Source organism: Sander vitreus, chromosome 15, assembly GCF_031162955.1.
Source record: "Sander vitreus isolate 19-12246 chromosome 15, sanVit1, whole genome shotgun sequence".
NCBI classification, from domain to species: domain Eukaryota; kingdom Metazoa; phylum Chordata; class Actinopteri; order Perciformes; family Percidae; genus Sander; species Sander vitreus.
Window position 1 is genome coordinate 14,417,926 of NC_135869.1, and position 22,375 is coordinate 14,440,300.

Below are 22,375 nucleotides of genomic sequence, written 5' to 3' on the forward strand. Positions count from 1 at the left end.
ACAGTGTCAGTCAGAGATAGAGAGAGAGGAATAAGCAGTCTAAGCGGTCTAATGGATCCATCAGCTTGCTTCGGCTGCTCAGTGGGCCGAGTGGGGTCACCAGCCATCCGCAGGCACCACAAAAGCACTTCAATTTTGTTAGGAAATGTATCAATTTAACTGACTCGAGCGGCACACTGAAAACCTAATGAATCTGGACTCAATTTTCCAGCACACTGCCTCTATGAACCGAAGGAAACAATGTTGGTGGTGAAGGGGTGAAGTCAGGCCATCGTGATTGGCTGGCTATGACTTTCCAGCCCTCGGCACGACCAGTCAGGAAAACAGGGGCAGGCCTCCATTTATCTAGCGATAGTGGCAACACCGACTGCTGTCACTCATCTAACAATCACGTCATTAAAGGTAAATTGGCTTCTATTTCAGCAGGATGATAATGCTAATTGAGTGGCAAAACATAATACCAGGAACTGTTGTGTGCCGTTAAGGGGAGGAGGGGGACAGATTAAATGGCCATACAATAGTGGGCGTCAGGCATGGCAGATGTTGCTTTGTGCTGAGGACTGCACTGACATATCTCTTGCTTGTCAGGCCTGGGCTTTAGAAGAGACTTACAGGACAGGGGACCAGATGGTCTCATACAGAGGCTGAATAAAGCAGTTAAACAGTGGCACGGTTTAAAGACAACTCAGCTTCAAGAAATATGCTAGTTGGTAAATAAAAAAGAAAAAGAGTGGCACTGCTTTATCGATCCACCTACCACAAGCCAGACCTGACTGCCGGCTAATGAAGGGACTCTGATCTGTGGTAAGGCATTTATTTAGCAGCCGGGCCCTGATCACCTCTCACCCTCCCTTTAGTGGAGCTGTCAGGCAGCTTTTTCCTATTGGCTGCAGAACGACAAAATCAGGTGCCAGCTCGTAGCCGAGGTCAAGGAATATTGTTAAATGGCTTGTATTCTTTTCACGGGAGTTTATTCCTTTGATAGATAGAATCTAATGTTGCATAAGTAGATTAAGTAATTCAACTGACACCCATTTGGAGGATTACGTTGACACTTTTTTAATGATATGGCACACCTTGGCTGTGTGTCAAGTGCATCTGTAGTTTGTAATGTGTAGGCTTGCGCACTTCTAGGCGCTCTATCCTTACAGAGCATAATATAGTGCTCGCTGTTATGGAGTTGAGAGGCTGCCCCTCCACTTGACCTCACCATTATGGTGAGCACTGATCTCATTTGACAAGGCCGGCTGGAGCAGCCCTCAATGTCTGACAAGTCTTTGGAGAAAATCCTTCTAAATGCAGTATTAATATTAAATGGAATGAGAGTGAAGGTCCAGTTGTAATCAGTGAGCATCAGATCTACAGTGTAGTGTAGTAGATTGTGACCCCTTCTTTTGCATGCAGGAAATAAATGTATTAAAGCTTGTTATATTCAACTAAGGGGCTCCAGGGAGAAAACTGCATGCTCCTGACTCATACTTAACAGCAAAAAATGTCCTGCTAAATGTAATACCATACTGACTATATTGACTACAATGTCTGCTGCGAAGAAAAAAATACTTTCCCTGTGCAAGTCACGGTGATTTATCTTTGACTCTTTTATGACAGTATATTATTCAGTCAATGTTTCCCTTATTGTATTTGACTATTATTTATAAGACTGTTCCCGCCCAAATCAAACTGAGATTGCTACTAAAAAAAGAAAATCATGGTTTTGACTTTGCAATCTGTTTTGATAAGGCGGACAGATAGATTACTCATGATCTTACCAAAGTGTGATATGGGATTTCTGGATATTTTGCTGTCTTTTCTGTTTTTCCTCAATGAGAGCAGAAGCGGAGCATTGTTTATTTCAGCAGGAACAAACATAAAGAAGCAGATAGATTTGTGTTGAAGCCCCATGGAAAAGAGAATATAAGAGATGCTATTTTACAGGTTCGCAGTGACTATTTTATTTTTTTCTCTCCTGTCCATCCCCTAGGTGTTTGACTGTGAGACATTTAATCGAGGGACTAGCAGTTTCATATCAGTAACAAAAATCAAATAATGCAGGATGATTTACTCCCCCTAGCAACTAGGGAGCATACTCTTAGCAACCAGCCAAGCCCTGGGCTTCGGTGTAATCAGCTTGAAAATATTTCAATTATTGTGTTGATTTTAGTGGATTTGAGAGGCGGCTGGTGCGCGCCTTAGTACATTCAGCCCATGACCTGCAGAGGAAGGCATTGATTTAAACAGGTGTCAGAAAGGAAATGTAGAGGCAATTTAAATGGGAATAGGATAGCAAAGTCATTGAGCATTGTTCAGTGCATGTGTGACATCCACCCGATGCTGCCAAATCAATGCAACTCAGCTGAACTACAAAATCTACCTGGTGGAATCATCTACTTGCCATGGGCCACTGAAGCAAAAGGATTGCTTTTCTTTTTCTGCACAGCAGTGCCTCCTCTATTGTTTGTACAATATAAAATGAGACTCTTTAGCACATTCAACTGACTGTAGACTAATTGATTCTGTCACTATAACAGTTCCATAAGACATATAAAGTGTAAAACCATGTAAGATGAAAGGTTACACAGACCATCCACATGTCGGTCTTTTCAATGTGAAATAATAAAATGGTAAAATGATCATGCAGAGTCAGAATCTATTATTTAGGACACAACCACATTTTGCCCATTTCTTATGGGTATAACTTTTTTCTCATGTGCTTTAATGTTGGATTAATGGTGTAAAAATTCAGTTAACAATAATTTTGTGAATGCGATAAATTTAACATAAATAAGCCCACAAATGTACTTTTTAGGACTACTATTACAACTATGCAGTGGTGGAAACTAAGTATATTAACTCAAGTACTGTATTTCAGTTTACATTTAAGGTGCTTGTACTTTCATGCTACTTTATACTTCTTCTCCACTACATTTCAGGGGCTAATATTACCCAGTGTTGTACTTTTTACTCCATTACCTCTATCTGAAAGCTATAGTAACTTTGCAGGTTAAGAGTTTAGACACAAAACGCTGTCACGATATAACAAATGTATGCAAAATTATATATTAAATACTCTAATTCATGTTCAACATAGTGTTCCAAATGTATGTATTACATCAGACAAAACTCTCCATAGATGTAAATAAAAAACTTCAGTAAATAGCTTTGGTAGTTTAAAATTAAAAATTGCTCAGAATCATTACCTCAACTCAGCAAAATCAACATATGTTTGTAATATGAATCTATACCACTATGAAATGGGCCATTCTGCATAATGAGTACTTTTACTTTTAATACTTCAATTACATTTTGCTAATAGTACTTCTGCACTTATATTTTGAAAGCAGGACTTTTACTTGTAATGGATTATTATTATAGAGTGGTATTACTTTCCTTAAGTAAAGCATCTGAATACTCCTTCCACCACTGCAGCTGCCTTAGTAGTCGGTCTTCTATTGTGCTGCCAAGGTGATAAATATGGGGAATTCAAAATATTTCAAAGATCTAAAAAGTGTTTTTTTAAAGGTCACCAAAGAGAATCTAGAGAGATCAATCTGTCATTTTACCCCCAATGGGCTAGATGAATCAAAGGCTAATCATTTGTTTAAAAGTCATTTTTCTCACATCGCAGAGTGAAGAAATGCTTGATCTGTATTTATTTCAAGTGTCAAAGTTTAACTCCATAAAGTAGCCTACTATTATGTCAAGGACTTCATTGCTTTTCACCTCCTTGTTGCTCTCTGAATCTGTCGACCGTAATATTTTCATCTTTGAGGGGGCTTAATTTAAATAACAGAAATTGTTCTGTTTCTTATAGTGACACCATACCTTACAGCAATTAAATGTGTTGCACTTGTTTTGTTCTGCCACTGAATTACTTGGATTTACTGCTTGAATCAAGCCTCATGTTGATAACAAAGCACCCACTGTTATAATGTGGGCATAATGTGTAGGTGTTATGTGTTATGTGAGCCTGTGTGCTCTTCTGTGTTTTTAGTTCTGCTCATTTGGAAACAAAGAATTACTACTGTGGCTCAAAGTTCAACATTTATTGAAACTGCTGAAAATGTAAAAGTATAACTGTATATAGTACAATCTAATAAAAGAATATTAGGATGCATCTTTCATCTTTATCCATGATATACGATATCCTCCTACAAGTTTGTCACACAAGTGTTTCATTAAGTTGGACATGTAGATGGAAAGAAACATTATATATAACATCATTTTAACTCTTAACTTTTTTTCAATGCTATAGCCAGAAATTTGCTAATTTTTAAACATGCTCTAAATGACCAAGTATAACTCCACTATAGGCAAATCTGCAATATGACCTCCCTAAAAACATGTATTTCCAGGAGCTACACTGTATGGGAGAATGATAAAAAAAAGACAAATACTAGGCTAGTTACAATGGCAAAATTGGCTAGTAAAGTGAGTATATGTGAAATTCATAAAGTGTAAATATCAGTCACCAGGGAAATCTGGATTCCTTTTGACGACTAACTTGAAACTTTACGTAGAGCAACAACTGCACAGACGTTTTTAAAAAGAAAATGGATTGAGGACTGATTGAGAGATAAAAGTAAGAGAAGGAATAAAGGGCTGCTGCTGCTGCCCTGATGGGTTTGTTGAAGGGTCTGATTCACGTTGGAATAAGAAATCATTTAGGTATTTAGGTGTTTGTTAGGTGTTTGTTCCTGTTATCAAAACATTTTGTTCAACCCATGTTGCTTTCACTCACTTGCTTTAGTCAATACTTAACTCATTACAGCCAAGGCCAAAAAACAGCCACACAGGTGTCACTTATTTTGGCTGATTTTTCTCAGGACTATTGAGTTTGTTCCACGCGTCTGGGTCAGTCCACTTTAGCTGTGCCATGCCAAGCCAATCTGCGGTGACAAGTGTTTCCACAACAGCCTCATAGCATGGGACTACCTCCCCTACTTTGGAAAAAAAAGGTTTATACTACAGACCATGGTTGATTGACATCTTCCTCACTTAACTGCTAGGGCAGGGCAACTTACAGGCCACCCTTATAAGTGTTCTGACCTCTCATAATTCCAAGCATTGCTCTGTCCAGCTTGAAACATGTGCAAAAGTCTCTAAAAACTGAAAAGTGCAATAGGTCCACTGGTTCTCAGTGCAGTCTCTTGCTTTATCTTTTAATGAGTCAGTATTTTGAAACAAGACACAATAATAATGCAGTCAGATCAAACTCTGCCTGGGAAAATTTACTCCCGTGGTGGGACCAAAAGCAGGGGGGACAGGAAATAGCGTGGTTAGGGATGTAAACAAACAGCTGGAGCTAACATGGTCAGAATGCTAACAACAACAGTCCACAAAGTTGTAATTGAGCTTCTTATCAGCTTCTTATGAAACATTTTAATGTCATTAACCTCTGTCACTGTCTGTGCGCTAATTACACACGTTTGTTTCTTGAATGACCTGATGATGTGATCCTACACATGTTCTCAAACCAGCTGGACCTTGGAGAGCCTTTTACTTTCATGTGTCAATTCGCGATGTGAAGTGAATGTGTCTCTCTCTCTACCATATTGAAATGAATGGAAAGCCAATTTTGGTCTGGACTGCGCCATAAGTTAAACAGATTCTTTTGTGTCAACAAAATTAAATAGTACCATAAGATTTTATTACTAAATAATGGGCAAAAAATTCTCTGTAAGATGAGAAGATTTCATTGCAGTGAAAATAGCAGCCTAATGCCAAAACAAGCTATTCAATTACAGTATGCCTAGTGATTTTCAGCTGAACTGCAACTGGCAGTTGATAATAAAGCCCAGCTGATGTAGCCAACTGGCAATTTATTAGTGTAGTGTAGTTATAAGGTATTGGATTGGTTGCACATTAAAATATACATGGTCACAACTCCCCTCCATCATTTGATTGAGAGCCCCTTCAACCTCTCGGGGGGGAGGCGCTGCTTTAGGCGGCTATTTTCACTGGTGTTGAAAGTCTCTTAATTTGGGGCACAGGTAGTGGGTCTCATGAAAATGAGCATTCTTAATCGGACCCCGAGGTGGAGGGTACTGTTGAGGTGATACTCTACTGTTATATGATAACAGGGTGAGGGAGGTCCAGTGTGACATCTTGTCAGAGGAGGCTGTATTTCTAGTAGCACCACTGCTTGTTAAACTCTGTAAGCTTCTTTGCCTTCACCCACTTAAAAAAAAAAATCATTATCAGCCACAGCATGTTCAAGGAAAAAAATACTACTATTAGGGGTTATGTAGTCTGGATCAACGGAAGTACATTTCCAGGATAATTGCCTGACATTCCAAGCTGGATGTCCATCAACTTCCACTCTGTGCCTTTCTCAAACTCTGTTCGCTTCGGGAAAAACCTCAAACTTTGAGCTGTCAAGCTACACGCTGAAAATTGAAAGTTTTATTTATTTTTTAAAGATTATTATTTGGGCATTTTAGGCCTTTATTTGATAGGCCGCAGTTCAGAACTGAACCTGCGGCCGTTGCGGTAAAGGCTGGTGAGCTATATAGGCACCCCTGAAAATTGCTTCAAAAGTTTTGAAGAAAATTTGTATCGTGCAAGAAGGCAGGCCTACTCGGTTCTTTCTGGGAATTATTGTAAAGATTTACAAGTAATACGTTTACGGCATTTACTATCTAACTGGGACGTTTTGGGAGCGATTGGTGGGGATTGCTATGGACAAAGTACACACGGTGATACACAGGTAAGAGCAAGTTACGTTTAACCATGTATCCAGTTAATTGAAATAGCTCACGTTACTGTATTGTGTGAACAGTTAACTTCATTTAATATTGTTTGTGCCGTTTTGTTTTGCGGGCTGCGAATGTTCCACCAAAACAAGTTCCTTACCGATGCCATTTTACAGATCCACCGTCTCTGCATCCAGAGCATAGCGCTGACCAAGACGATTTTGATTGGTTTAAAGAAATGCAAATAACCCAGAGCGTTTTTTTTTTCCTATCCCGGAATGTATGTGTGGAGTAGCCAGAGCTTACTCCGCAGCGCTTTGGAGATAGGTCTGGCAATGCGAGACTAGGGGTAATATTCTACAGTATGGTAACACTGTGCAGCTGGCACCATAGGGGGCAGACTGAAATACTTGTGCTTTTTTTTCGACCGCTTAAGTTATAGATAAAGACCAAGATAAAGATATAGGTCCATCCATCCATCCATCCATTTACTATACCCGCTTATCCTCGAGTGTTGTAGGGGGCTGGAGCCAATCCCTGCTGATATTGGGAGACCCTGGACAGGTCATCAGTCAATCCCAGGGCTGACAACAGAGAGAACCATTTACGCACGCGGTTAGTTTAGAGTAAAAAATTAACCTAACCTGCATGTTTTTCTACTGTGGCAGGAAAACAGAACACCCAGAGGAATCTTACGCACAAGGAGAACATGCAAACTCTACAGCCAGCCAGCAGGATCGGACGCAGAAGTCGTGCAAATTACTTTTTCTACCGATTCCATGCAAATTATTACTGCGCCAGGAAACATCAGATGCTTTATTTTGGGTGTGCTGCAGTATTTCTTTTTGAAAAAAAACTGTACAAATTTTAGATTTACATTTGACAAAATGATACATGTCATATGGGGAGGTTTTATTAGATAAAAACACAGTGACTGCACAGTGGAAACAGAGACAGGGCTGCTTCTACCTGTAAGCAATTGGCTACCTTCTGAGGGTATGCTATTGTACTGAGACAATGACTTAACAGATATCACATGGAGACATTACAGTGCAATGCTTTTTTTAGTTTTTTTTACTTTAAGCTTCAACTATACAGTTTCTACAGACATTTATCCAGAGGTCTTTATCAAGACCAGAACAAAAAAAAAAATCAAAAAATGTCAAGATAGAAAGGTGCTAAGTGTGTGATCACATTAGTCGTCTGACAGGATCTCACTTTCAGTGGTTAGTCCATTATGATTCACACTGATGTGAGGTCTAGATGTCAGGTGTCATAATTTAATTGTGTTGTTTTCTATTTCTCAGGGATACTTTAGGGACCGGAAAGCAGAGTAATGTAGCAGAGTCCACCTCTCTCTCTCTCATTCCCTCTCGCTTTCTTTCTCTCTCCCTCTCTTCTTAATTGGAGACACTGGGGGTTCACATCACTTTTCACTTTAATCTTGACCTTAGAAGATAAACCACTGATAAAGATGAAAATCATTATCTGCCCAGAGAATTCAAGGAATAATTTCCTCATCTCATGTTCTATTCATTAATGGGAAAGCACTTTTGTAGTGGAGGACATCTTCAATTTGCAGACATGCTGTACGATCTATGACAGAACAGTCAATAATATTTTTGAAAAAAGGCTGCTTTAAGTGATACTTGGAAATGACATTTGCCAAGTAATTCAACTTCTAAACAGTTGTTTAGAAGAGACTCAGTGGGTAGGTAACTATCTTGACTAAAACAATATTGAAAATAGCTTGAGACATGACCACACAAGACTACTTTGAGATCTCTGATGAATTTGTCAATTTACAGCGGATGTACTCTGAGAAATGCTAATTAGATTAGATGTTTTGGCTTTACTTTTGGGAAGCTGTCAAGCTGTCTATCTTTATGGTAGCATCCAGTACCTTCTACAGGTACATAGGCTATGTAGTGAGCTAGTTAGCTGGATATGCTAGTGTTTGCAGCTAACATTAGAGCCAACAAACATTATTCCATTCCTTACACTTTTATGCTAATATTTTTGGTTTTGAAGAAAGTAAAAAAGAACCCACCAGTAAAACTCTTTATACAGAGTAGCTCTTACTGAAGCCCCATGTACTGTACAACACTTCAACTATGAAGAAATCCAAAGCTTGACAGATCTGCTGTGCCTAGTTATGGTTGCTAAGCTATTGTACAATTGGTGTTTGGGTGAGGGGTTTAGCATACCGTCACTTATACCAAGAATTTTTCCAGCTATGATACTTTTACAAGAACCACAGAAAACTTACAATTTTACATATTACAAACAAACAGTGTCCATATTCTAATCTTAAAGATAATTCTTTAAAAAAAAAACTAGTGTTGTTGTGCTGGGGAGGCCATTGACTGCCTTCTATCAAGGACAAAGTCACCTCTCTGGAGGAGAAACGAGTCCTCTGAGACACACGCACAGTCTACTGCTAGAACTAGGTCAGCTCACCTCTTTTCTGGAAGTTATACTATTATTTCCTTAATGTCATCTCTCTCCCAGTGTGTGCCTTTCCTTGTGATTGACTTGTTTGGTGTATTCTCCAGCCACTGCTGACGACAAACCACCAACACACATTTGTGGCACATTCATTAAAGTGATTCAACAGCTACAGCTACTGTTGTGACAGACAGATTAAGGTACACGTTTGCTTTTGCACACAAGCATTTAAGGGTCTGCGTATGTAGTCATTGATTTTTCTTCGGGTAAGGAAAAACTTTTGTATCCATGAGATCATATACACTAAAGGAAAATCCTTGTATTTGAAACCCTACTTGGCAATAAACCGAATTCTGATTCCGATATGTGATTACAGATATTGAGAAATGATCAGGCTACATAATTGATGGCCGATGACAATAGGAACAAAATGTTAAATAATTTTCTCTTTGAAGTTTGTTGTACAGATGAGCGAAATGCACAAGTCAATTTAATTTATTAGCCCAAAATCACAAATTTGCCTCAAACGGCTTAAAGCTTTAGTGTGTAACTTTTTTATATTAATGAACGTCCGTTACATTCAAGCCATTGCCAAATGAGTTGCTACAAAGCCAATTAAGACTATCAGCTCCACAAAACTTTCTGTATTTTTCAGTATGACTATGTTCAGAAGATTGTGTTGTCGGTGACTTTCGCATGCAGAAACTCAAGTGAAGATAATTACCTTTTCTGAAGAGTCCATCATGTTTTTTTAATCCTCCGTGTCCTCCCTGGCTACTAGCAACTGCATGGAGGAGGAGGGGGCAGCGGGGGCTGTGCGCGATCACGGAAGGCTGTATCATTTGGATGCGCCAACAGTGTTGTTGTCATTACCTAGAATTCGGCATGGGGGTGACAGAAACTACGCACTATAGCTTTAACAATCCTTACAGTATACAACACTCTCTTAAACAAAGTCAATCAATTTATTTAGAGTAGACTTACTGCAGTTATTGTCCCTCCGCTGAGGAATGAAAGTCTAGTGGCTTGGATGCAATATGGGGTCTCTTAAAGGAACATTTACCTTCTAATGACAGAATGACAGAGTGGGCAGTTCTTGTTGAAGAATTACTAATTGTGCACATTTAGCATTGTGTGGCTCAGCTCGTTAAATTGATATCTTGTAATATATTGCCAGATAGGTGTTGGACTAATGGTATTGAAGAATGTTTTATTGCCATGTCTTGTAAATTCCATAAACCAGTCAAACACAACATTTGATGACTATTTGATTGTCAGAAATATTGTCATTAGTAGCAATAGTCACTGGGATGTACTGGATATACTGTTAGAACTCAGTTTTGGTTGGAATCTCTAAAACACATCATCATTGGTCATTCTTGCAAATTTAGCATCTATGTTGCATTTTTCCTATATCATTTTTCGAAGTAAGTAAGTAAGAACCAAACCTGCAAACAGTAAAGCTATGTTGGGGGCTTATTTGTTGTGCATGGAAAGAAGAGCAGATACCGTATAAATAATACTACATGCCTTTAAGGGAGAAGGTGAATGTACATTTCTCTGAACTGCCTATTACATCCGGCTTAAGAAGCGGTGGGTGGTGCTTTAATTATATCGTCCCTTACTTAATCACTTATTTTGAAAGCCCTGTCTACTCATCGATAACAGAGAAATGAATGCTATGTCTTAAAATGTTCTTTCCTCAGGTTTTCCTCAAACTGTCAATAACGAGTTGGTAAGGAGGGATCTTCGGCCATCCTCAGCGCTGCTGATGGATATGCTCACACCTCCGAGGAGGTAAACAGCATTGATTCTGTCCCACTATCACCTCTAATTTGCTTTCAGCCTCTGCACAATAAGCTCCTTTATGACTAATCACACCCATTTACAGGACTGATACAAGGCATTTTTATTTTCAGAAGTGTGCCTGAAGCTCTCAGACACACTGTCACTATTGAAATGTTTCTGGGCTGTCACATTTCGCCACTTTCTTAGCCCTAATGTGATCGATTGGGCTAGCTATACAGAGGCATAACATGCTCCTCTACAGAGCACTTTTATAGTAGCATTTCAGGCCCAGTTGAACCCTGCTTTCCCTGGGCCATTAAATGAAAAACTGGACCTCAAGTGGATCTCTGAGTCTGGTCCATCCTTGAGCTTACAGGCAAGTTAATGACAGAAATTGTACATGTCAGTACTACCAGAGAGCCCAAGGATTAAATCATGTGCATGTAATAGTGAGATCTGAGGTCTTGGCCTTGATGTGCTAAGAACATTTGCAATACCACTTTAATGACGAAAGGAAAGAGCCGGGTCTGAGACTCTTGCCTTAGAGGACATGTCAGGCCTTTCATGAGAACCATTTTAATTGCAACCAAAAATGTCTATTAGTGAAGTCTCCCTTAGGCACATATTGTAACCATTATAGAGGTCAAACTGTTGGGTTGAAATACTTCATTCAAAAAGATATATATCAAAATGTATTATTTTGATATTATTGGTATTAATATTATTATTAATATACATTGTACTAAGTGTTTTTAAATTGTGAAATCACGTACTTAAAGCCCATGTTATGACAAAGATTAAAGCATTTTCTATTCCAAATATTTCTGTGGAATTGTGCAAATCATTTATAAAATTTACTTTTGACATGGTCCAACACATTTCCAAACAATGTATGAATTGTAAATACTGTTATTTGTAGCTGTAAATTAAGGATTTTTTTGTAAATGCCATATACAACTACTTACTAACACATTTATTGACAGTTTCTCATTGTTTACACAACATCATATCCATTCTCCATTCAAAGTACTTATTTATTTTATTAATGGCCACAAACATGTGCTAAAATCCAGTATATAAAAGGAAGATAGGTTACCTTTGCATGTGAAATTTCTCAATATACGTATTATAAACAAGAACAGTAAAACAAATGTCTGTAAATTCCATGAATTCAATTCAAATTCACACTAAGATCTTGTTACTATACCCATTTATGTGGACTGACTGGAACACACAAGATGGCATTAGCCCCAAAAGTGGTAGCAGATGGCCCATGGGGCATGTTTGCCAGATTTAAGACTTATAAAGAACTGACACACACAAATAAATTTGGACAGTGTAGCTTTAACATCTGAGAACACTATTTAACTCATCCCATCTCCGGAAGTTTTCACACTTCACACTTCATTAACCTCTAGGGCACAGATTCCCTGGGAAGTCATGGAAGGAAAATGCTTATCTTTTTCATAAAAATCACCACCAAGTGGTAAGCCCCCAATGACAACATTTACATCTACACAGTATTCCAGATAATAGCTGATATTCCGGTTAAGGTGTGATTCAGTAAATGCTGTTTATATGCACCTTCACGTCTCAATCACAAATATCCATGTACACATGCATAAACAGAATATTCCAAACACTATTGTGAAAACAATGCTTGCACTCATCGCAAAAAACAACAATAATTGGGATAAAATTAAGTTTACTTGTCTCAGTATCCCAGATTAAATTGACATTTGCCAGCTAACAAAGCAAGTGTTTGCATACACAACACAGAGTCTAACACTTGCATGGATCCCACAATTTTTTATTCATGCTGGTTCACATAACCTTGTATACCTATTTTTTTTTGATTTACATAGATTTGACATAGATGCAGCTTTCAGACTACAAAATTCAACATTAAAAGTGATTATGTGTAAGTGTATACAAATGAGGTTTACGTGTTCCAACCTTAACCTTAACCTGAACGTTCGTTACATTCAAGCCATTGCAAAATGAGTTGATACAAAGCTAATTAAGCCTATTATCTCCACAAAACTCTCTCTGTATATCTCAGTATGGCTATGTTTACAAAATGGTGTAGTCCGGTGACATTCGCACGCAGAAGCTTGAGTGATGCGTTTTACGTCACCGCTGAGCAGCAGCTTCAGCTTTGAAGACAAAGAGGTCATAAAAATTACAAGATAATAACCTCTTCTGAAGAGTTCATCGTTCTTTTTTAATCCAGCATGTCCTCCTGGATTTGATGGGTTTAAACGCTACTAGCAACTGTTTGGAAGACGGGTGGGGGTGGTGCGCGATCACCAAAGGCTTGCGTCATGTGGATGCGCTGACAGGGTTTACTTACTATCTGTCAAAATAATAAAGAAAACTCTTAAAATGAACCACATTTTGATTGATTTCCAAACAAAAATCCAGGCACAATATTAATAAAATAACATGCTAAATCACATGGCTGGGTTATAAAACATAGGGCTTTCAACCCAGGCAGTGGAGTTTGCATTCCGGGGTGAACCCAAGATTTTCACCCAGGAAACACGTGTTCGTGTCCCGGTAGTATTTTCATCCAAACCATGATCTTTTTTCTCATCTTAACTAGTCATTTTGGTGTCTAAACTTAACTGTCGGCGCTGCATGCAATCACTACCTAATTTTGTCAAATATCATACGAATGGGTGTGCATAAACAACACATTATAATCATATCTGTATCATATCAAATTGTTGCCCAGCCCATACAGTAGTCTACCTACAAGATAGGTTAAAGGTGGAGATGTTAGTGAAAATAGCTACCCAGCTTAAAAAATGTATGGGGAGCACTTCTCTTTCAACACATTCTCACAAACAAGTTCATATGATATCATATGAAAATGTATGCACACCAAAACATAAGATATCCTACAAAATTGAAAATGTATGCACACCAAAACGTATGATAGCCTATGAAATTAGGAGATCGCTGGCTGGTTACGTGATGCCAGGTGGTCACGTGATGCTGGCTGGCTACGAGCTCCATGACGCTGAGGGGCAGTTGCTAGTTGTTTAAGCCGCTACAGAGCTTTGCGATGCAGGCTACGGACCTCCGTCACAGCTCACTCGTATCAGTGGCAGTTAGATGTGTTTAGCCGAAAATGGGTGACTTTAAGCCGAGTACAGAGCACCGCGAGCTGCCGCTCATTTTGACGGATATTACAGTTAAATTTATAAAAATAAGCGTTTTTTCCACAACGAAAGTTAAGATTAGGCACCAAAATTACTAGTTAAGATTAAGAAAAAGATCGTGGTTTGGATTAAAACACTCCTAAGGAACACACATTTCCTGGGTGAAAGACTTTAGTTTTCCCCGGGAAGCAAACTCCGCTCCCTGGCTTGAAAGTCCTGTGTGTTAATGCCTGTCCATCGACCCCGACCACCTCCCTACGTGACCAGCCGCGTTCTTATACAGCGGCCGCCTATGTAGTGAATACAGCAAAAAAAAAAAAAAAAAAAGGTGGAATGCTTACGAAATACAGTGCTTAACTTTTCATAGCTTTTTGAACGAATGGTTCATGAGAACAGGCTGTTTCTTTATAAAAGGCACTACTTCCTGTATTGGTATAGTCTGCATAGTCTGTTCGCTGCACATAAATTGCTCCCTGCATATGCATCCAATATCAACGTATTTCTTCAGGATAGTGAGCCATTACCTTGTCAATGGACAACCATCTAAGCTTGTAAGGGTGTTTCATTTGATGTTGGACTAAACTCTGGCTATAGAAGGGGCAAATATGCAAACAAAACAAGCACATACAACCAAGACTTACTTTCAGTGGTTGCAAAGGGGCAGACAAACAATGAAGTAGTGTGGGCTACTCTAGCTTCTAAGTCACTACGGTATATTGCTTGCATATACACAGAAAAGTTGATTAGCCAACCACAATGGGGTTTTCAATTCTGATAGCGGGATGAGCTGGAGAGCCTTTAAAATAAGTCACATACACACACACACTAAAGCAAAGCAACTGAATGCACCTTTCTTAACTTATACTAACTGTGCAGACACTTCAAACAGCTCCTTTTCTAAACTTTCCTGCCCAACTGTAGTCAATATGATGGTCTCTAAGAATCTGTGCATCCCGTAATTCAACCACCTGCTGCCAGTGTTGTGTTGTTTTAAGAAGTCCACATGTGACTTTTGCTCTGGAGCTGTGTCCTCTTCCTTCCTTTGATCACAGCAATGTATTGCCTTGGATGATGCTTCTGCAGGCCTTTGGGATGGGGTTATTGAACAAAAGACTCTCCCAAAGCTTTCAGGTAACAGCTGTGGATATTCTCCAGAGGTCCTCTTGTGAGCTACAGTACATACACCCTGGTAGTGATTCACATTGATCCGGGGAGAAAGATTCAAAGAAATAATAGGCTTATTGAACTATGAAATCCTATACTGGGACCTCAAGCACTGAGGTGCAGCAATAATTTGCCCACTGCTACGAGCAGCAAGTAGTTCCTGCTTGGAAAACCACTCTCTTCTCATCAATAGGAACCAGGGTCTTGCTTGTGTATAGTAGATTTACACAAGCTGAATGTAAAAACCGGATTAGTCAGAGTATATGAATACTATATGCACCTAAAGCAGGTCTCTTTCCTTGGATTGATACAGTTAAAAACTTATGTTATAAGCTATAAGCAGTTATAAACTCTGGAAAGCTGGAGCATTAATCTACAGGCAGCATTTGAAGCAATCTGGAGTTAGAACTTTGTTTTGCCAGTAACCAAATGCTTATTTATCACTATTCACCATGGCTCGTTGAATGTAAAGGCTTTGCTCTACCTTATACCTACTTGCACACCCCAAATCAGCTCAATGGTCACTTCGTCAACTCCATCCTTGTGCACTGAAGAAATCCTCAGACATAGTCTATTCACCAATACCGAAAATATATTTCCTCATGCAACAGGTCCTTGAACTAAAAGGAAAGGCAGGTTCTTCTCTATCTGCATCATGGTATGGAGTTGACCACTAACCCTTGTTGGAGGGTGTAAAGTTTCCCATTTGTTTTCCATGGCTCTGTCATGAACCCAGTGGTGCACTTCAACCTGTTTTTTGGTCTTCTTTCTTACTAACCTCTTGTGATATTCTGCGCTCTAAATGTTGGAAAAATTCCTTTTCATCGTGAAGTCTTCTAATGTTCCCCTCCCTTCATCTCTTGTCTCCTTGAACTGCTGTTTCAAGGGCCTAAGCTCCAGCCTCAGCTGGAAAATCGTAGCCACTGGTCGTCACGTACAATGCCAAACCTTTTTGAAGCAAGGCCGATTGCGGTTATTGCCTGGATTTTTTTCCTATCAGTGTCACCCTTCCTTCTTGGATCAAGGATTGTCTTCACGTTCTCCTTAAACTAAAGCCACTCTCACTGATTCCCACTGACTCCTACATCTTGTACTCCAGCACATGGAGGGTCTGTTACAGTATGTGTTCACTACGAATTGTTCGTGATTCATTTACTAGCTCTTTCACCAAGCATTTCATGCAGGCCTTGCCATGTGGGTTATTATCTGTAGAGCCGTAATCTTGTCTCCTAAAGATTTGTCCGAAATGGTGTCCCAGCATTTAAGCATGACCACATTATCTAAGTGCTTTCATACCGTAATCATGCTTTTGCTGCCATGAGCAGGTATTGTAGGTCAAAGAAAGAAAAACTATAAGTGGATATTTTGAAGATATTTTTCAATATGAATGTTCATTTTTAATATGATCAATATGAACATTGTGTCTAATTAGTTGATTTAAAGAAAGCATTTAATTTCTATCTTAAGCATATTTGCTAATGCCGAATAGTTGAACACTACAGTAGGAGAAGGGTTACTTGATTCATCCATCGAACGTACTGTTGAAATACTTCTTAGTTTACATATCCTTGACTATGGCAATGCATTTTGACATACTTGTGAAAAAAGAAGCTAGACAATGGTGTGTGCCTTCAAATTTAAAAGTGTAATGTAGCATTTGCAACAACAAGATTAAATAAGCCATCCAAAGGATATTTAAAGGCTTCAAATACTAAATCTACACATGGGCAATAGTCTGCCAATCAGCCTACACGTGTACAAGATTGGAGCCAAATGGAGACCAAGGATTTTATTGTAAATTGTTTAAACCATATTTTTTCATAAAAAGAATCACCAGAGAAGGTGATAATTGGTATGTATAGATATATTGCCATATTGGGTTATAACATTTTGTATTTTGGAACAGTAGATCAATGTGTTTATACATTAATGCAAAACATTATTTTTCAGATAACGGATGTGTTAATAGCATTGTGAAGTATCCTGTAGACTATAAACTAATTATAAGTATAATGCTTATTATGCTCTAGTCTGTAAGACCAAAAATTAGCAGCCTAGTTACAGTGGTTAGCGACAGTTATAGTGGCTTGGCCCATTTGCTGCTTCATCTTTGTGTGGCGGTTGTCTAGAAGATCTTTGATTTACAAGATTTGTATAGCCTCAGCTAATATACATGCATCAAAATCATCAACCTCCTTAAAGCCCCTGAACTACATGTTTAATTTACAGTATGCCAACTGTAGGCTACATACAATTTGAGTCAAGCACCATCAAAATGTTCCTGGTAGTACGTCAAAGTAGGAGTTTTGATACATGATGACTTTAACATGGGTTTTTGGAAGGAGGAAGCAGTCAGGTTTAAGTACTAAAGACAATGAGGTGTCAGAAAGCAGTTGCTAATTTGCTTTGACATTTATGTCCAAGCATGTCTGCCAGTAGCCTTACAAGAAGACCCTCTCATCCTTAAACTACCAGGACACTATTTAACACATTATCTGAATATATATAATCAAAAGGCATAATATAGGACACTGTAGATAATCAGGCCAGACAGATAGACATGTGTGACCATTCTGAAAAGACTTGAGACCCCCCTCACATCATCATAGGATGCAAGTGCTCTTATTGTGAAAAGGAGTATAATATCTAATCCTTCCCTACAGCTATTCCAAGACAATTGGAGCCAGCATAATGTAGAAATGTGCAATATTTAATATGATTTTTTTGAAAGGAAGAGGTAAATGGTGCGTTATTGCACTTCACAAACTGAACCTTCTCGTTCTTCTGCATTGTGTGACTTCAAAGTAAAAAGATGATCATATTTGTTTGATTGGTCAGCGAGGGACATATTAAGTTGTATTATCATCATCATCATGTGTTGTTATAGACGTAGGCCCTAGTTGTTAAACTTTTACTCTTAAAAGTCTTAGAAAAATTAAAAATATTTTTTCTAAAATAAACTTTTTGTGAATATAAATATAGTTTACACTAATGATGAGTGTTAGCCTCTCAAGCGTGTTTAAAAGGTAGGATTGTAAATATGTATCTTTATAACTTCATAGAGTCTGTTCACAGAAAGTTTGTTCAATTGTTTGGTCAATACTATTATATTTTCCATTTTGTCTTTTAGGCCACATTTCTCATATGACAGGTAATATCTGTGCAATGTTCTGTGTGGTCCAACATTACAGCCTTCATGTTGTGAAAATGCACAATTTTTGCTATACAAAGTGATATTTGTTTAATGTCTCCTTTTTTGAGAAAGGTAATATGGAATACCGGAAAGCTGACATTTATATTGTCATGAAATTATTAATTACCACATTAATGATGTCACTATAGCACTAACTCTTATCCTCACTCATAGCTCAAAGCAGACCAACATCCCATAATGAAAGGCAAATTTTCTTCTTATCTTTTTTTTCCCCCATTTTCATTGTATGCCATGTATTTTTCAGGAATATGTGTTCTGACTTGTTTTTAGAAGTCTTGGAGATTTACCCAGTACACAGAGATAATGGAAACCATTAGATATTTTACCATGACAGCAGTGTTTTGCTACCACAAAAAGTTGGGATATGATGATCCTCTTTTTATCCACCTTTTGAAATCAGCTATATCCAAAATGGCTGAAAACCTAAAAATACATAACAATTGTAAAATGTATTTTTAATACTTTGGGAGTTTTGTTGTGTGGAGATTATCAACCTCTAAAAATAGGCTCTCTTTCAAGAACAACAAAACAAAACAAAAAAAACAGACAAAGTCAAATTGCAAGATGAAGTCAATATTCTTATTTAGTAAAGACTGTACAATTTTAATGAATCCTTAAATTTACCTAAACTTTTTTGGTGTTAACAGCACACAGAAACCTGTGCTGCGAGTGTTCAAGTGGCATTAACTACATTTTGATTAGAGAGATTTTTCGCGAAATACTCCAAGATAATTAAAATTACATTAAGGATCCTCCAGAAATCAATGCAGATGGTAATGTCATGGCTTATTCCAGGTATGCACAGGAAAGATAAGAATGATTAAATCCACCGGCGCATTAATGAGTATGTAGATGTAAAATAATCCTAAAGGCATGGCAGGGATGCTGCAGGAGAAGCCAAATGTCAAGTGGCTTTTTATTTTATGGAGGATCCTTTTTAAAAGGGACACGGTTCTTTCTTATCCAAACTGAGCCCCCAGAGCCTCTAAGATCTCATACAGCAATACAAAGCGCACACGAGGAGCATGTACAGAGAGGCGGGATTTGTGGCGAGAACACAGGTTGTCCATTTGAGTTGATTTGAGCATGAAACTTGTCAAATCCTTCACTGTCACAGTTATTTGAAAATTAATTTGTGTCAAATGAGGTGTAGAGCAATAAATCAAAAGCTCAAATTGATAGTCCACATGATAATCAGGAGAAAACATGTTTGTGTTGTGTAAGATTACATGAAGTTAGGGAAGTTAGGGTTGTACTTTTTTCCTTTTTATTATTAGAAAAATCTAAAACTCAAAACGCAAAATCATACAATGTGTGCAATAGCACACATTTACGTTTATTTCAGTCATCCGGCGCAGTAAAATGAGATCTGTGTGTCTAATCTCACTTAGTTTACTTGGCTGTAATATGGGAAATAACCGATATAATGTCTGTGATGGAAGCTTGTAGAAAAACATTTGGTTAGTCATTTGGCTTGGAAATGAGAGGCTTATTTCTGAAGACGCTGATTTAGGCTGCAGCTCGAATGCTGCAAATGAGACCCTTAATATCATGGCCATAATTAATTGCGCAAATTTGTTTCTATTAAGTAAAACTAACACATACTGAGAAAACTCTATTAGCCTTAATTAAGCTTGATATCCTAATTTAGGAACGGTGTGGATGAAAACAAGCCGTTTTGGTAGATTTCTTCTCTGTCTTTCTCCGATAGTAAAAAGCCTACCAGCTTTCTGCCTTTGGGCTGCTTTTCCTCCTTTGAGAGTTGGAAATGAGAAATGGAAATAGAAATACCAGGAGGTGCTAAATTAGCTGCCTGATCTGCACTTATTGCCGCATACAGGCCCCTATTACTTTGCCAATCTGTGCCTCTCTTTTAGCATTCCGGGCATGGAGAAGCTTCGAGATAGCAGATTTATCAAATGGGAAAATGAATGCATGATGATCAGTTAAATTGAAAATCAGCGTCTGCATGACAGCCCGACCTGACACCTCCGTAATTAGAAAGAAAAATGATGGCGTCCGATGCATAATAGAGCAAAAACAATTTACACTCTCCCATAATGATCCGGCGTTCAAATTGAAAATTTCTCCGGGTATAAATTGAATTCATAAAGTATGATTCATGGACGACACATCTCCTGGAGGCTGCCTGGGCATATCGATTGATAGTTTGTCTTGAATCATGCAGCGTGCAGCTCTCAGGCAAGAAAAGCTTAACTACTTAAGCAAATCGCTAATTTCACCTTAAGGCCACCAATGTGCAGCCAGCGATACTCCTATTCAGTGTGCTAATGAATTATGGATGAACTGGGCATACGTCCCAAATAGCCTAAGAGTAGCATGGAAAAATACACAGCGAGTAATCTTAGGGGTTATTTCAAATTGGCCCCGGTTATCCCACAATTTAGTAGGCTAAATAAACATTGCATCTCTATGCTTTTTAAGAATTGACAACCTATGGGTGTACCAATTTTCGCCTTGAATTGTGTCAGAATATTCCTAAATAAATAGTGGAAATATATGGCTTGGTAACCTTATCATAAAAAGGTATGATGACATTGCAAAACTACAAGTCTCGTCAAAACTTTAGTTACATGAGATTAAAAAGATCCCTGTAAACTCACTGGTGACTAAAATATTAGCAAAGTTCAAGTGATGTCGTGGAAGATAAAAAATAAATACACTGATAAAATGTAAAGACACCATAAAGCACAATAAGGTTTATACTCTCAGCACTATAAGCAGCGTGCAGACACAGAGGATCCACCTCTAACCCACAGCCTCTACAGGCCTAATCTTCTGCATGTTCACTGTGTGTGCCATGTTGGCCGTGTCTGCCCCTGCCCCCCACCAACCTAATAAGACATTGCTTCCTAGAGCAAACAGCTGCATGGGTTGAAATTTATGTAAATATTTTGAAAGGGACACTGGCTCAGAAATTCATTTGCGCCGGCTCAGATGTAAAGCTCACCCCTCTGATTATTTTCAATTTATTTGCAAATCAAGACCCAAAGAGAACACTAAAGGGCTTGTGGATTTTAACAAGGATGTCAGCAGCTATAGCTGGACTGGATGTTTTTTGTTTTTCTTTTAAGATTTTTGTTTTGTGTTATTGCACGGACGGCACACAGCAGCCGCGACATTTCTTCCTTGGGTCGACGTTATATTGTGGTCAACACTGCTAATATTGCAAAAGGGAGCAGATGTCCCAGATCTCGCATGGCTTCCCTGGGGACCACCAACCCTATTAGAACAAATGTGTTCTGCTATTGTAAATAGGCACGTTTGCCTCAGCCCGTCCTATTACAGCCGACGCATGATCAATAGGCTGATAACACAGAAACATCAATGTAAAGCGACAGAACAATGAGGGATATCATCGAACATCTATCTTAATATAGCCCAGCTACAAGGGCCCCTGACAAAGTGGAGAGAGAGGGAGAAGCAGAAAAAAAGCTCATGAAAATGCCTCCCCACGAATCCCCATCTCCTATCCAATATGCACAAACACACACACTCCCAGCTGCTGGGGCTATTATTTTCCTATTTCAATTTGACACCCAGGCCTTTTCATGCTAATTCTATTATTCTTGGAAGTTTATGTGATTTCATATCACTAGAAATCGGTAATGTATTATAACCCCCTTTGAGCTAAAATAAACTGAATCCCCCTGCAGTAGCCACCGGGAAAATAATTACTTTCATATCAAAACTCTGCAGGAGTCGAGCGGGTCCTTTTCGCCTCAGGCTCGTAACCTCATTTCAGTGGGGGCTTATAGATGAATAAATTTGTTAAGGCAATATACAAAGTACAACATGAGATTTCTTAAGAAAGCCCTTCCTGTAGTCCTGCACTGCATGTGCTGCTATTTAAGATCTCACACGATTTGAGGTGCTTGTAT